The sequence below is a fragment of the Balaenoptera borealis genome (genome assembly GCF_965194805.1).
Source record: "Balaenoptera borealis genome assembly, chromosome: 17".
NCBI classification, from domain to species: Eukaryota; Metazoa; Chordata; class Mammalia; order Artiodactyla; family Balaenopteridae; genus Balaenoptera; species Balaenoptera borealis.
In genome coordinates, this window is record NC_138876.1 from 67,472,791 (window position 1) to 67,485,956 (window position 13,166).

The window sequence follows — 13,166 nt, forward strand, 5'->3', positions numbered from 1 at the left end:
GATGAGCCAAAATCATTTGAAAAATGCCAGTGTGTGACAGAACTTAAATGCGGTTTGTTCAACATCTGTCCTGTATTTTGATTTCTTTTCATCTGCAATGAAACTACTCACAGACGAATTGGCAACTTCCAGTGCAATGAAATTATTTAAATGTGCTTCATTTTTCCCCCATTCCTTAGTGAAATATTTATTTTTACACTTAGGGTGAAATACAGAATTTTTTTTTTTTTTTTTGCATTTTAAAGTGTTTGCTTTCCTTAAGGAAATTACATGTAAGGCATTACTATTTTTTAAGGTAGAAATATTCCAAGTGTGTGACAAGTTCAGAATTGCCTTTCTAAAAGCTTAATAATCATACTTATTTTCAAAAATAAAATAAGTTTCTGCCTTATGGTTGTGATTCCCTTCATAAGAGAACAGCACCAAAAAATTCCATATTTTACTAATATGTTAAAATTCCTTTCCTAAGTTTCCGTTGTTTCCAGTGATACAGACCAGGCTGATATTTTGTCTTGGGTTCAAACCTGTTACTCTTACTGATGTTAATAGGTGCTAATAGCATCCATCAAGAAGAAATTAGCAGGAATTTTCTATTGTTTTTAAACTCTACCCTCTTAAAAATGAAAGCTTGACTGTACAGTGCCAAAACTATGTGGTAAAAAGTGAGAAGTTAGGCAAAGTAGTAACTTGGTATAATATAGACAGAAAAGCTTCCTAACTCAGTTTGGATATAATATAGCCAGATTTTCATTTATTTACTAACATTATTCACACTGAACTATATAGAGAAGGTCTGAAATAAAAGTAAATATTAAAAGTTCTAGTTTAGGTTTGTAGTGGATGTAGTTTTTTCATAAGCCCAAATTAAAAAAAAAAAAAAGAAAAAGAAGAACTAAGGATCCACACAGATATTGAAATACCAGATTTTACTCTTGGCATGAGGACTCTTTCTTATAAGTAAAGTAGAAAAGAGAGTGAAGGAGTAATTCAACCAAATGTAAAAATCAATAGTGAAAAATTATTTAAGCTTGTAACCTTCCCAAAATTGATTTTATTTTACTTGAGAATAATATAAAGCAAAAGTATAAATGAAAGATTCACTTAGCCTCTGTCTTCAGAAATTATTTACTTGCTTTAGATTTGTGCAATATTTTAAAAATACATTGGTTTTTATACTTATTTCAATCTTTCACTTTATATTTTTGTAATTCAACAAACCTGAGACTGGTCATTGCAAATATTAGTTTCTTTCAAAATAGAGTAAAATTATTTCCTGGCAAAAATAAATGTATTAGCTTAATACTCTTTAGAAAACCAAAATTATCTCATCAGGCAAAAATGATGTGGTAATGCTTGATTTCACACTCCAATTAGCAATGTACTGTGGTAAAGGACATGAATATTTTAATATATTTTAATTACATGTTTTTAGCTTTTGAAGATCTAGAGTACAGGTAATTTCAAGGAGATTAACAATCTATTGGTTAGCTTGAAGTGTGATTTCTGAACTCTAATTGTTGACTTAAGCCTCATTTTCTTTTAAAATCTAAACTTTTTGCCAGCCACTCTGTATAATTTGGTTAGTTCAAGCTGTGGCTTAAAAGAGATTCTGAATAATGAAATACACTACGTGAGGAGCTTCCAGTAACAATTCTTGTGTTATCAAAGTATTTGCTTAAAATGGTTATTAGGATATTATTTAGGAAATTTTCGATATGATTTTAAAGTAATTTAGAAATATCTTCACTGTATTTTAAGACATAAAAAAGTTAACCATTTTAGTTTTAAAAGTCTTATTTGTCATCTCAGTTAGTGAGAGTTTTTAATAAAAGCAATCACAATTTAATTCTGTTGACACTTCAGGAAAAAATAAATACAAAGGAGAAAGCTGGTTTTTTGAACCATTAAAAATGTTTGACATGTGAAGGAACATGAGTGACAGGGAGACACAATTATCAGAGGAAATAATATTTCCCCCCCCACCCAGAGAAGAGTTTAGACTTGAGTTCCATGCACTCCTGGCTTTCCTATTTCCAAGTCTGACTAACACCCTGTGTATCATTTTACCAAAAGGTCTCCGTGTGCAATCCGACGATGCTTATTATGGAAGTCATTTTTTATGAATGACAGTATGAAATTGGAGGGTTTTTTCCAGCTTCTTTAGTAGAGTCTGTCTCTTTCTGACTGAATGGAGAAAGAGCTCTTTCTGTTGGATTTTTATTGAAAGGTGATCAACCGTCTGAATACGATAACATTTCAGTTTAACTTGCCTTTTGTCGGTTCTCCTGCTGGATTTTTCCACAATTAAAGGACGATATTTCATCAGGATTGATATGAGTCTAAAGAAAAATAAGGCACAAACTGATGTCGAATGTTCTCTTTCTGTCTAGTGTTAAGTAATATCATCTCACTGGTGTTATGGTTGCCATCCTAACTGATGTTATCAACATGGTAGCCTCCAAGAGTCTCTGCTCTCAGGCCACAGGGGTCAGGGTTGGGAAGTAGCAGGGACCCGCCTCTTGTCTTCTGGGTTGTACACACCACGTTCGCCTAGTCGAGTGTGAAGCTGTGCTACGACTTTCTCCTTCACGCTCCTAGTATGTTGGTTAGTTGGGACAGACCAGAGGATTCTTTGGTGTCAAGCTTTACAATGTCAATACCCCAGCCCTTTCTTGGGCCTTTGATATGTAGACTCCTGTCCCAGGTTTGATTTTCAATCACCTACTCTTGTAGCTCCTTGTTTTCACATTTTCTATTAAGAGAAGGCCTGGGACCAAAGGTTCTGGTCTCAGTAGAGCTGGGTTTGATGAGTCAAAGGCCAAGGAAAGGCACCATGGACAGTCTCCAAGTAATGCCATAATTTAAAGCAAGTAAGCTATAATGAGTTTTCTTATAAAGCAAAGAAATTAGTTTGCCCCTTAGTTTCATTCAGTCTTTAAATTTGCAATAATATGTTATAAGTCTAAAACTTGGATTATCGTCTGTTAATTATTTTAATATATCTTGTTTCTAAATTGATTTTTAGCTAGGAAAAAAATCTTCCTTCAAAATATCAGTCATGCCAATGCTAAGTAGCTTTGATCTCAAGCGAAGCGTTCTGTAGTGACCTAATAATGCTTGTGCTTCCGGAAGTGGAAAAGTTGTAAGCTAATTGAGAAGTTGACTTTTTGAGTGGAAAAGTATAATTCACCTAGAAAGTGCTTTGTTGCTAAACAAGAATGAACTCTGATGCCCAGGGTCCAGCTTCTTTGTAGATGCCGGATGCTCTGGTTCCATAGGTGCTTGTAAAGAAGACACTTCCGGAAGAGCTTGAGCTGTTTTCTTCCTTCAGTGCATGTCACAGCCAAGAAACAACTCTATGAAAGTGTGTGGGCCTATCAGTAATTGCATTCTAAACATAAATGTACCCATAGGCATGTGTATGCCACTTGTCATTTTCAGCTCTGGACATAGGCTTTTGTATATGTATTTAATTTTCTGATAAATTTAGCAAATATTAAAGGATTACATTTCTTTAAAAATCCTAGTAACATCCTTCATAACACCTAGAATATTGCCCTATACATGTTGACCATTAATGAGTATTTGTTAGATTAAATTCTTATCTGTTGTCTTAGATAGAAGATCGATTTCTGTGTCCTTTCCCATGGAAGACAATAGACTTGACCTTGCCTTTCTGTTTTAAGATATGCTGCTTGACCTCATCTGTTTTCTTAGTTAATAAGAGTAACATCAAAGCCCTCAATTTAGGAGGCAAAATAAGTTTGCAAGCAACAAATGATTATTAGACAAAAGACATATGTATTGAATTTAACTATATTGTAACTGGTGATCAAAATGAAGCAATACCCATATTTTGGCCATTATTGTTACTCATGAATAAGTTTACGTGTTCTTCCTATCTCATCATTTCTCACAAGATTCTATCATCTTTATTTTATCTGAAGTAAAAAATAGAAACATAAACCTATATTCCAAGACTTCCTTGATTCTGATGTTTAACAGAAAGTTAGGAGTCAAAATATGTGGCTGTTTAACATAATAAAAGATATTTTCCTTTACCAACAGCCAACATTGTACTTAGCAATAAAATAATAGAGGCAAATTGTCATAAAGGTGGAAACAAAATAAGAATGTCCTCTCTCACTACTATTATTCTGCATTGTTCTAGGAATTTGGAGCAGCGCAATAAGACATGAAAGAAATGAAATGAAAGATTAAAATTATTGGGGTTTTTTGCATAATATTTGATATACATAGAAAACTGAAGAGAATCGACAGGAATTGTTTTAGAATTTACAGTGGGCTTCAGAAAAGTAAAAGACTATAGAATTAAATTAAAAAATCAATAGCCTTCTTCTAGCGACACATGTAGGAAATTTAATTAAATTATAATTTTTAAATAGCTTTTAAAAATTTAAAATAGCTTTTATAATAATAGCTTTTAATTGAATAGCTTTTATAATAATAATACTATAATTTTTAAATAACTACAACACACAAAAAAAATTAAAAGGAAAGATAAGGAGTAACCTAAGGAGTAACCTATATAAGACGTGTTTATAGGAAATATATGAATAAAACTTTGACATCCTACCGAAGGATCTAAAGGAAGATTTGAATAAATGAGATTTCTTCCATTCCTTTTCTTTTCTGTAATATGACAAAATTGTTGTAAGGTCCATTTGAAGGATAAATAGGCAAAAATACCTAGAAGTTTTGGACAAAAAGCAGTAATAGTGAGCACCCAGCTCAACCAAATATTAAATGTTTTATAATTCGACAATAATATGAAGATTTATGTTGGCACGGCACTGACATTGAACTATAGGGAGAAGAGAGAGCTCAGACACAGACCCAACTTGTAGAAAAATTTTGTATGCGTTAAATGAAACCAAACAAATTAACCAGTGAAGGAATGGATTATTCAATTTATATACAGAAATAGGTAAATTACAGAGTTAAAATGTGAAAGAATAAAACTCAAGGAGAAAATATAGGTAGATCAAAAGGAGATCTCACATTGCTTACAGGAAATAAACTTTTGGATAGCCATTTGGCAGTAAGCATCAAGAGCCTAAAAAGATTGATACCATTTGTGCTAATTGTACATCTAGGAATTTTTACTTGTCAAAGACAAAGGCAACTATTTATAATTATAAATATTTCCAAATTATGGAATTCTGATCATGTTTCATTTCTTGTCCCAGGAGCTGGTTACATGACTATGTTCCATTTGTGAAAATTCATTGAGCTATAATATATACTTTCTTCAACAAAAAGTTATTTTTTAAAAAGTAACATTTTGAGGAGTATACACACATAGTTTGCTCTCAATTCTGTTAAAAAAATTATATACACTATGTATAATATAGTCACTACTGTTTCTCTAGCACAGTGCCTGGCCCATAGAAGGCACCCATTAAGTACATGTTAAATAGTAAATAAATGGAGGAACAAAAAACAGATGGCAAGAGGTACTCTAGAATTTTAATGTTATTTCTATCTGAGATCCCAGGTTTTATTTTCTTATTTGTACTTTTCTGTGTATTCCAAATTCTTTATAACATATATACTAATTTCTTTTGTAGTCAGGGAAGAAAACAAACACTGTTTTTGAAAGCCATAGATAATATTAAAAGACAAAGCTATTTCTAACCAATAAAATAATCAATATTATTGCAACTCATTAAGAAAAACCTAAAGAAATTAGCAAAGGACATGAACAGATAATTCACAAGAGAAAAGCATTCAAATTTTCAACACATAGAAAAGAAAATGTTGGATTTCACCTCCAGTAATCAGAAATGTTAGAGAGTAAGTGTTCAGCCTCTTGCCCACCAAATCGGCAAAGCTTTAAAGTCAGTAATATGGTCTACAGTGCAGTAGGAGGAACACTTGTGTACATTACTGATAAGGATAGATAAATTTTTTTAACAGAATTGAGAGCAAACTATGTGTGTATACTCCTCAAAATGTTACTTTTTAAAAAATAACTTTTTGTTGAAGAAAGTATATATTATAGCTCAATGAATTTTCACAAATGGAACATAGTCATGTACAAGTTTTGAGAAAAGTAGCTTGATAGTATGTATTCAGAACCTTAATGTATGGAATCCTTTTACTCAGTAATTTCACTTTTAACTTCTAAGAAAACAGTTATAGGCAGAGAATTGATACAATATTAATGAACATTTATTGAACACTTGTCCTAAGTGCTTTACATACGTTATTCCACGTAATACCCTGATATTTCTATGATAACAGCACTGTTATTATCTCCATTTTATAGAGTAGCCAAGAGAAGCTTAGAGTGGTTAAAACAAAACTTGTCTAAGGCCACACAGCTGAGTGGCTTAGACAAGTGATTCAGGTCCAGTGCTTTCTAGAAGTCCACTCAACCCATGCTATGTCTCCCACATGGTGTTTTTTACCACTAAAATATAGAAATATTTTAAATATCCTAAAATAGATGAATAGTGATAAATGATACATCCTCATTGAAAATGGTTTTCAGACTGCTTATTAAATATAGGGAAAATATTCATGGTCCATTTCAAGTTTTAAAAATAGACTATTCAGTACAGTGTAGCCTTAATGTTAAAGTTTATAGCATATTGTCTGAAAAGGCTACATACTATGAGACCAACTATTTGACATTCTGGAAAAGGCACAACTGTGGATCAGCCGGCTGCCAGGGGTTGGCGGTAGAGAGGGATGAATTAGTGGGAGCACAGAAGATTTTTAGGGCAGTGGAACTATTCTATGTGATAGTACAATGGTGGGTACATGTGATGAGACATTTGCGCAAACCCATAGAATGTACTACACCAAGAGTGAACCCTAATGTCAACTATGGACTTTGGGTGGTGATGGTGTGTCAATATACGTTCATTGGTTGTAACAAATGTACCACTCTAGTTTGAGATGTTGATACGAGGGGAGGTTATGCATGTGTAGGAACAGGGGGTATATGAAGAACCTCTGTATTTTCTGGTCAGTTTTGCTATAAACCTAATACTTCTCTAAAAAATAAGGTTTATTAATTTTTTTAAAAAGTGTGGCATATTAAGAAAACTGGAGGAAAATACAGTTTTAAAAGCTACCATTATGTAACTTTAAAAATAAGCAGTCTACAAAATAAATTATACTGTATAATTCTGATTTTAGCATCTATGACATTAAAAATAACTGGAGGTGAATACATTATAATGTTGCTCATCTGGACGATGGGGTTATAAATGCTGTTTCTCTGTGATGCTTCAAAACTGAGATGCTCATAGCATTGCGTAAACTCTTTATACCTTCTGCCCTTCATTCAATAGTCAATATATATTTATTAACTATTAAGTGCCAGGCACAATTCTGGATGCTGAGGATGCAGCAATAATTGAGTGAAGGTTACCCTGTTCGTGGAGGGGAAGTAGGAAATAAACACTATGTAAATAAAATAATTTCAGGTAGAGATAAGTGCTAGGAAGAAAATCAGAGAGTCATTTAAGGGATAAGGGCTCTTTAGCTGAGATGGGGCATCTTTAGCTGAGAGTGGGACATCTTGAGCTGAAATGTTCAGGAACAGGTGTCTCTGAAGAGAGGACGTTTGTGAAGAAACCAGGAAGTTGGGAGGAAGCAGCTGGAACCAGGAAGCTGGGAGGAAGTCATTCTGGAAGGGGAATGGCCTGTGCAAAGGCCCTGAGGTAGGAATGCATTTTGCTCCTTCAAGAAATAAATAAGAGCTTCATTTGGTTGGGGCAGAGTGAATGGGGGGAAGGTGACAGGGTCCAGATCATGAAGGGCCTTGTAGACTGTGGTAAAGAAGTTGAATTTTTTTCTAATTGCAATGGGAAGCCACTGGAGAGTTTCAAGCATGAATATTATAGACTAGTGCTTACTGCAGACTGGTTGTCATATGAGGAACTGGACTCAATGAGACCAGTTAGGAGACGGTTGCTTTGGGCTGAGGATGTAGCAGTTCCGGACGTGGTGTGAAGTTGCAGGATTTATAGTATAGTTTGGTGGAAGCACTGAGAATCTGCTAATGGGTCAGATGTGGGAGGAGAAGGAAAGCAGAATCAAGGATGGCCACTAGGTTTTGACCTGAGCAGCTGGATGGGTGTTCACGTTATCTGAGATGACGAAGAGCGCTTTGGGGTGGCGAGGTTGGGGGAAGAGTTGTCCTCAAATATTTTGCATTGAGCATATTAAGTTTGAAATACCTATTCAACATTCAGGTCAAGAGATTATGTACATTTAGGTGTGGATCTCAGAGGAGAGAGGCAAATGTGAAGATACAGTTTTGGGAATCATATAGGCATGAGACAAAACATCTCAGAGGGGAAAGAGGAAATTGGGAAGAGGGCATAAGCTTGGGCATCAGACACTTAGAAACAGGACCAAGAAAGAAGAACTCGCAAGAGAGAGTGGTGAGGAGTAGACAGTGAAGTAGATGGGAAAGTACAAGGCATCACAGAAATCTAGGGAATAGTGTTTCAGGAATGAGGGGGTGGCACTACTGTGTCGAGTGGCTGTTGGATTTGCCAAGAATGTTGGCTGGTAATGACCCTGGTAAGCACCGTTTCAGTGAGGCGGAAGACGTAAGCCCAATGGGAGTGGGTTGAAAAGAGGATGAGGGTTGGCACCGTGAAAACAGGAAAGATTGATTGAGAGTTTCCACAATGACAAAATGCAAAGAGATGGGTAGGATGTGGAGATGATCATAGGATCAACGTGTATGTGTGTGTGTGTAGGTGGCGGGTTAGTGTTAAAATAGAAGATATTTAGACATGTTTGGGCATCAGGGGGAATGATCCAGTAGAGATGATACAAGGTGTGGCAAAGAGAGGGAACAGCGGAAAGACTGAAGTCCTTGTGTTGCAGGAGAGGATGGGATTCAGGACACCAGGTACAGGGTTGGGCTTCAATAAGAAGGCAGGCAGACTCTGCAGGTACAGATGCAGGCAGGCAGCTGGGGTTCCACAGTGGGAAAGGAGGCTGTTTTCACGGTAAAAATACCTCCCGTAATATCTTATGATTTTCCGTCTACCTCCTTCTACACCCGCACCCCACCCCTAGGCAGTCCCTTGAGAGCGGGGACCGTGACTCGTCCACTTGAAGCCTAAGCACTAACACCAGATTTGGTTACACAGAAGGCTCGCCTTTGTCTTTTTAATTTTTTCCAAATTTTGGAAAGTAATAGTCTACAATGAACCCTACTCTTTTTACAATTTGCAGACATTAACTTTCTAAAAGTGAATGACTGATCACAAATCCTAAAAATAACTGAAATTGTCCAAGAGGTTAAATTTTGATATTATCCTTTCTTTTTTTTTTTTTTTAAATTTTTTTTTTTTTTAAGTATTTGTTTATTTATTTATTTATGGCTGTGTTGGGTCTTTGTTTCTGTGCGAGGGCTTTCTCTAGTTGTGGCAAGCGGGGGCCACTCTTCATCACGGTGCGCGGGCCTCTCACTATCGATGCCCCTCTTGTTGCGGAGCACAGGCTCCAGACGCGCAGGCTCAGTAATTATGGCTCACGGGCCCAGCCGCTCCGCGGCATGTGGGATCCTCCCAGACCAGGGCTCGAACCCGTGTCCCCTGCATTGGCAGGCAAACTCTCAACCACTGCGCCACCAGGGAAGCCCAGATATTATCCTTTCTTAAGTCGTATTTTCAAAGTCCTTAGTGGCAAAACACCGTGGACGTGCAAGAGGTACGATATAAAATGATATTCGGTGTAGATCCAGTTTAAGGTGTTTTTAAAAAGGTGCATACATCCCAAAGAAGATAAAAAGATTTTCCACATTAAAGATGTTACAAAAAATAAGTAATTTCTACAGTAAAAAAGGGATTTACCTCTGGATAGTGGGATAACACTACCATGAACTAAACTATAAGTTCTCTTTATATTTTTTCTTTTCTATAGTTAACATTTCTTATAATTAGAAAGTTGTTGAATAATCATGACTCAACTATTCCAACTTGACTCAAAGCTCTATATTTATGTGGTGTGTTATCTTACAATTCTAGGGGTACTGGAGGTTAAACTCACAAATTCATTAATTCTTGAGGGACCCCTCTGTGCCTCAAATTCTCATCTGTAAAATTGGACGGTGATAGTACCCACCTCCTAGGGTCAGTGTGAAGATTCAAGACACGAATACCTGTTAAGTGCATAGAACTAGCTCTGGCACACAGGAGGCACTAAGGAAGTCCAATCTGCTATTACTCTTTATTGAGTGTGTTTGATGCAAAACACTGGAGAGTAGGGCCATGGAACAAAGAAGAGGGGGTGACTTAGGGAGTGGTTAGGAAATGAAGTGTGTGAAATAAGTGGTTTGCCGCCAAAATTCCCTTGTAGAATTCCAACAGAAATCACACCAGAAAAACAACAGAAATTCTGCCGGTATTCAGTTTGCAAATGCAGATGGTTCCAGGCACATCACAGTGTACTGTACTCCTTTTGTTCTTTCCTCATTCACATGCTTCTCCCACCCCTAGTTCCAAGAGGGGAGGTTTCCTTTGGGCAGTTAAATAGCTACTGTATCTGGCTTCCCTCACCCTCTGCTGTCCCTTCGTGGAAAACGAGGATGCTGGCTTCATGTCCAAAAGACGCGTGTTTCTTGGATTGTGCTAGTAAGTTGTCCTTTCCTTGTCCATAGGAGAGAGAAGGGCAGCAGGCTTTAGGGAAACTCTTCTCACATCAGCACAAAGCATTGACTTTGACTCTCCGTCAGCACTGGGAACTCAATCTTCTTATCTCCAGTGTACATGTGTGGACAGTTGAAGTGAAGCGATTTTTGCCCAAAGCCACTTGGTTAGGTGATGGTAAAGCTAAGGTGGGAACAGGGGTTTCTGATCCCAAATATCATTGCACAAACCTGTCTAGCCATGTCCCATGACCTGGCTATTTCTCTGCAACAGCATAAAGGAAGTAGTGGCATGTTGGTGCTGTCACATACTATTGTCATACAGCAGATCCCAATAACGAACGTGTTTTCTCTAATGGATTATTTGTTAGCTTTGTTTCTCACTATGTCTTACTCTACTGTTAGTGGTCACCAAGCAAGCTAAAATCTGTCTTGGAAAGGTTTGGAGGTAGATGGGTAGGTAGATAGGTTGTCAGACAGATAATGGACAGACAAACATGTGCTTGTAAATTCCTATTGTTGAGTAGACAAAAATATTTTAGCTGCCTGTATCTACACTGCACAGAAAAAGAGCTACAGTGCTATAAATTTACTCATGCTTACTCCATTCTGGACACTATGCTAGGCATTGAGGAGAAGAGATGAAATATATTCACTGCCCTCAAAGAGCCAAGATGGGGGTTGGAGATAGAAAAGCAAGAAAACAGAGCACAGTATATCTCCACAGTGACGGAGACACGTAAGGATCTTAATAGAGTCCAAAGGCAGGATGGCTAAGCCAGCCTGGGGGAGAGGTGGCAAGGCAGAGAGGGCAGGAGATATGACTTCCCCATGACGTAACGTTTGGTGTGAGAGAGCATGGCATTTAGGAACAGTTTGAGTAGTTATAGAGCTCAGAGCACATGTAGAGCAGTTGTGAGATAAAGAAGACAGAAAGGGAGACCGAAGCCAGATCATGAGAGGCTTTGTACACTCTGCTAATGAAGTTGAATGTCATATTGAATGCCAAGGGTAATCACTGACGAATGGTTAGCATTGCTATGGAGATGAATTGTATTGTGAAGTCTGAGGTGTCAGTAAGATAGGTTAGAAATCACCAGGGTTCGTTTGTAGGAACAGAGTAGGGGGGCAGATGGGAAAGCTCTTAAGAAAGTCGTCTGGAGCATGGGAGAAAAGATTTGATGTAATGGGTTGGGAAACAAGAATCTTACTTTCCGGCTTGAACAATAAGGTAGAGACCGAAAACCCAGGACAACTAGCTGGCTTTGGAAGGAAGATGCTAAATTCGATTTTGAGATGTTGAATTTGAAGTGTGTGTTGGACATCAGGCAGACTACAGCAAGCATCAGTGTATGCGGGTCTGAAGCTCAGAAGAGAGAATCGAGCCTGAAGTCATCACCCATAAAATTGGTTACGATTTCTCAGGAAGAATGTATTGAATGATAAACATTATCTCAGAGCAGGGATCTCTTTGTGAGATTTTTGTTTGGAAACACAGAATCTAAATATATGTTGATTCCCTGTTCAGAAACTTAAATAACATATGTAAAGCAAAAGGGGTCGTTCTAGCAAACTGACAATTGACCCGCCTGTGAAACTATCTTCCTCGTTTTACCATAGTCTCTTTTTTGATTATTTTTTTATTGAGGTATAATTGACTTACAATAGTATGTAAGTTTCAGGTGTACAACATAGTGATTCACAGTTTTAAAGGTTATATTCCATTTATCGTTATTATAAGATATTGGCTTTATTCTGTGGATGAAGCCACTGGGAGGCAGCGTGGTCTGGGGAAAGAGTGAACACTTCTTTGGAAGTGACGCAAGTTCAGGTCTCACTTACAACTAATGCTCGACCTTCACCCATCAACCCCGGCAAGCGTCAGAGATGTCCCAGAGGTACAGTGCAGTTAGGAGAGAGAATTATCTGGAGCCCCAACCAGTGCCTGGTGCATGGTGGTGGGCCTCAGTATTCAGGAGTGCCTTTCCTTCTTGCCAAATAGAAATGCCACTTCAGCTTTCACATAATTGGCTGATGGCTGTCAGTTTATTTAAAAGTCCTGAGAAATTGACCAGTTGGTGTCACCTATGACAGACTTTTTGTTTAGATTCTTCATTTTGACAGGTGCTCAGTAATCTTCAATCTGGGAGATTTTACTCGCTTACCTTCATAGGAAGTTTGCTTAGTAGAGAAAAAAATTCTTTTTAAAAAAAAAAATTGACGAGTGCAAGAGAAAGCCTGTAACTTCAACTTCCCCAAAATGTGCTTAAGTTGTGGTCCCTGGAGTCTTCTCCCGTTTCTGGGCAGTTACAATAGAGCCTCTATCTGGGCTCAGCCAGTCCAGTATGCTAACAGCATTTCTAAGTAAAACCTTTCTAAATCCTGGATTCTTCTTGCTGCTAATTTTGCGCAACTCCTTTGTAAGGCAGGTAGAGTGCCGGGGCAGGTGGAGAGGATGCCGTTTTTAATCAACAGTATTTGGTGATTTTGTTTGTCTCTTCGAAAATAATGGACTAAGAAG

General features: G+C 37.2%; 1 protein-coding gene and 1 long non-coding RNA gene across 16 annotated transcripts in view; one reads left to right on the plus strand and one right to left on the minus strand.

Annotated features, from left to right (window-relative positions):
* The window catches only part of EYA1 (EYA transcriptional coactivator and phosphatase 1), a 324,909-nt gene that overhangs the window by 276,998 nt on the left and 34,745 nt on the right, over nt 1-13,166 (plus strand). The window lies entirely within an intron of this gene.
* Nucleotides 1-13,166, minus strand: part of LOC309614839 — a 154,526-nt gene that overhangs the window by 21,951 nt on the left and 119,409 nt on the right. The gene's annotated exons all lie outside the window — the stretch shown is intronic.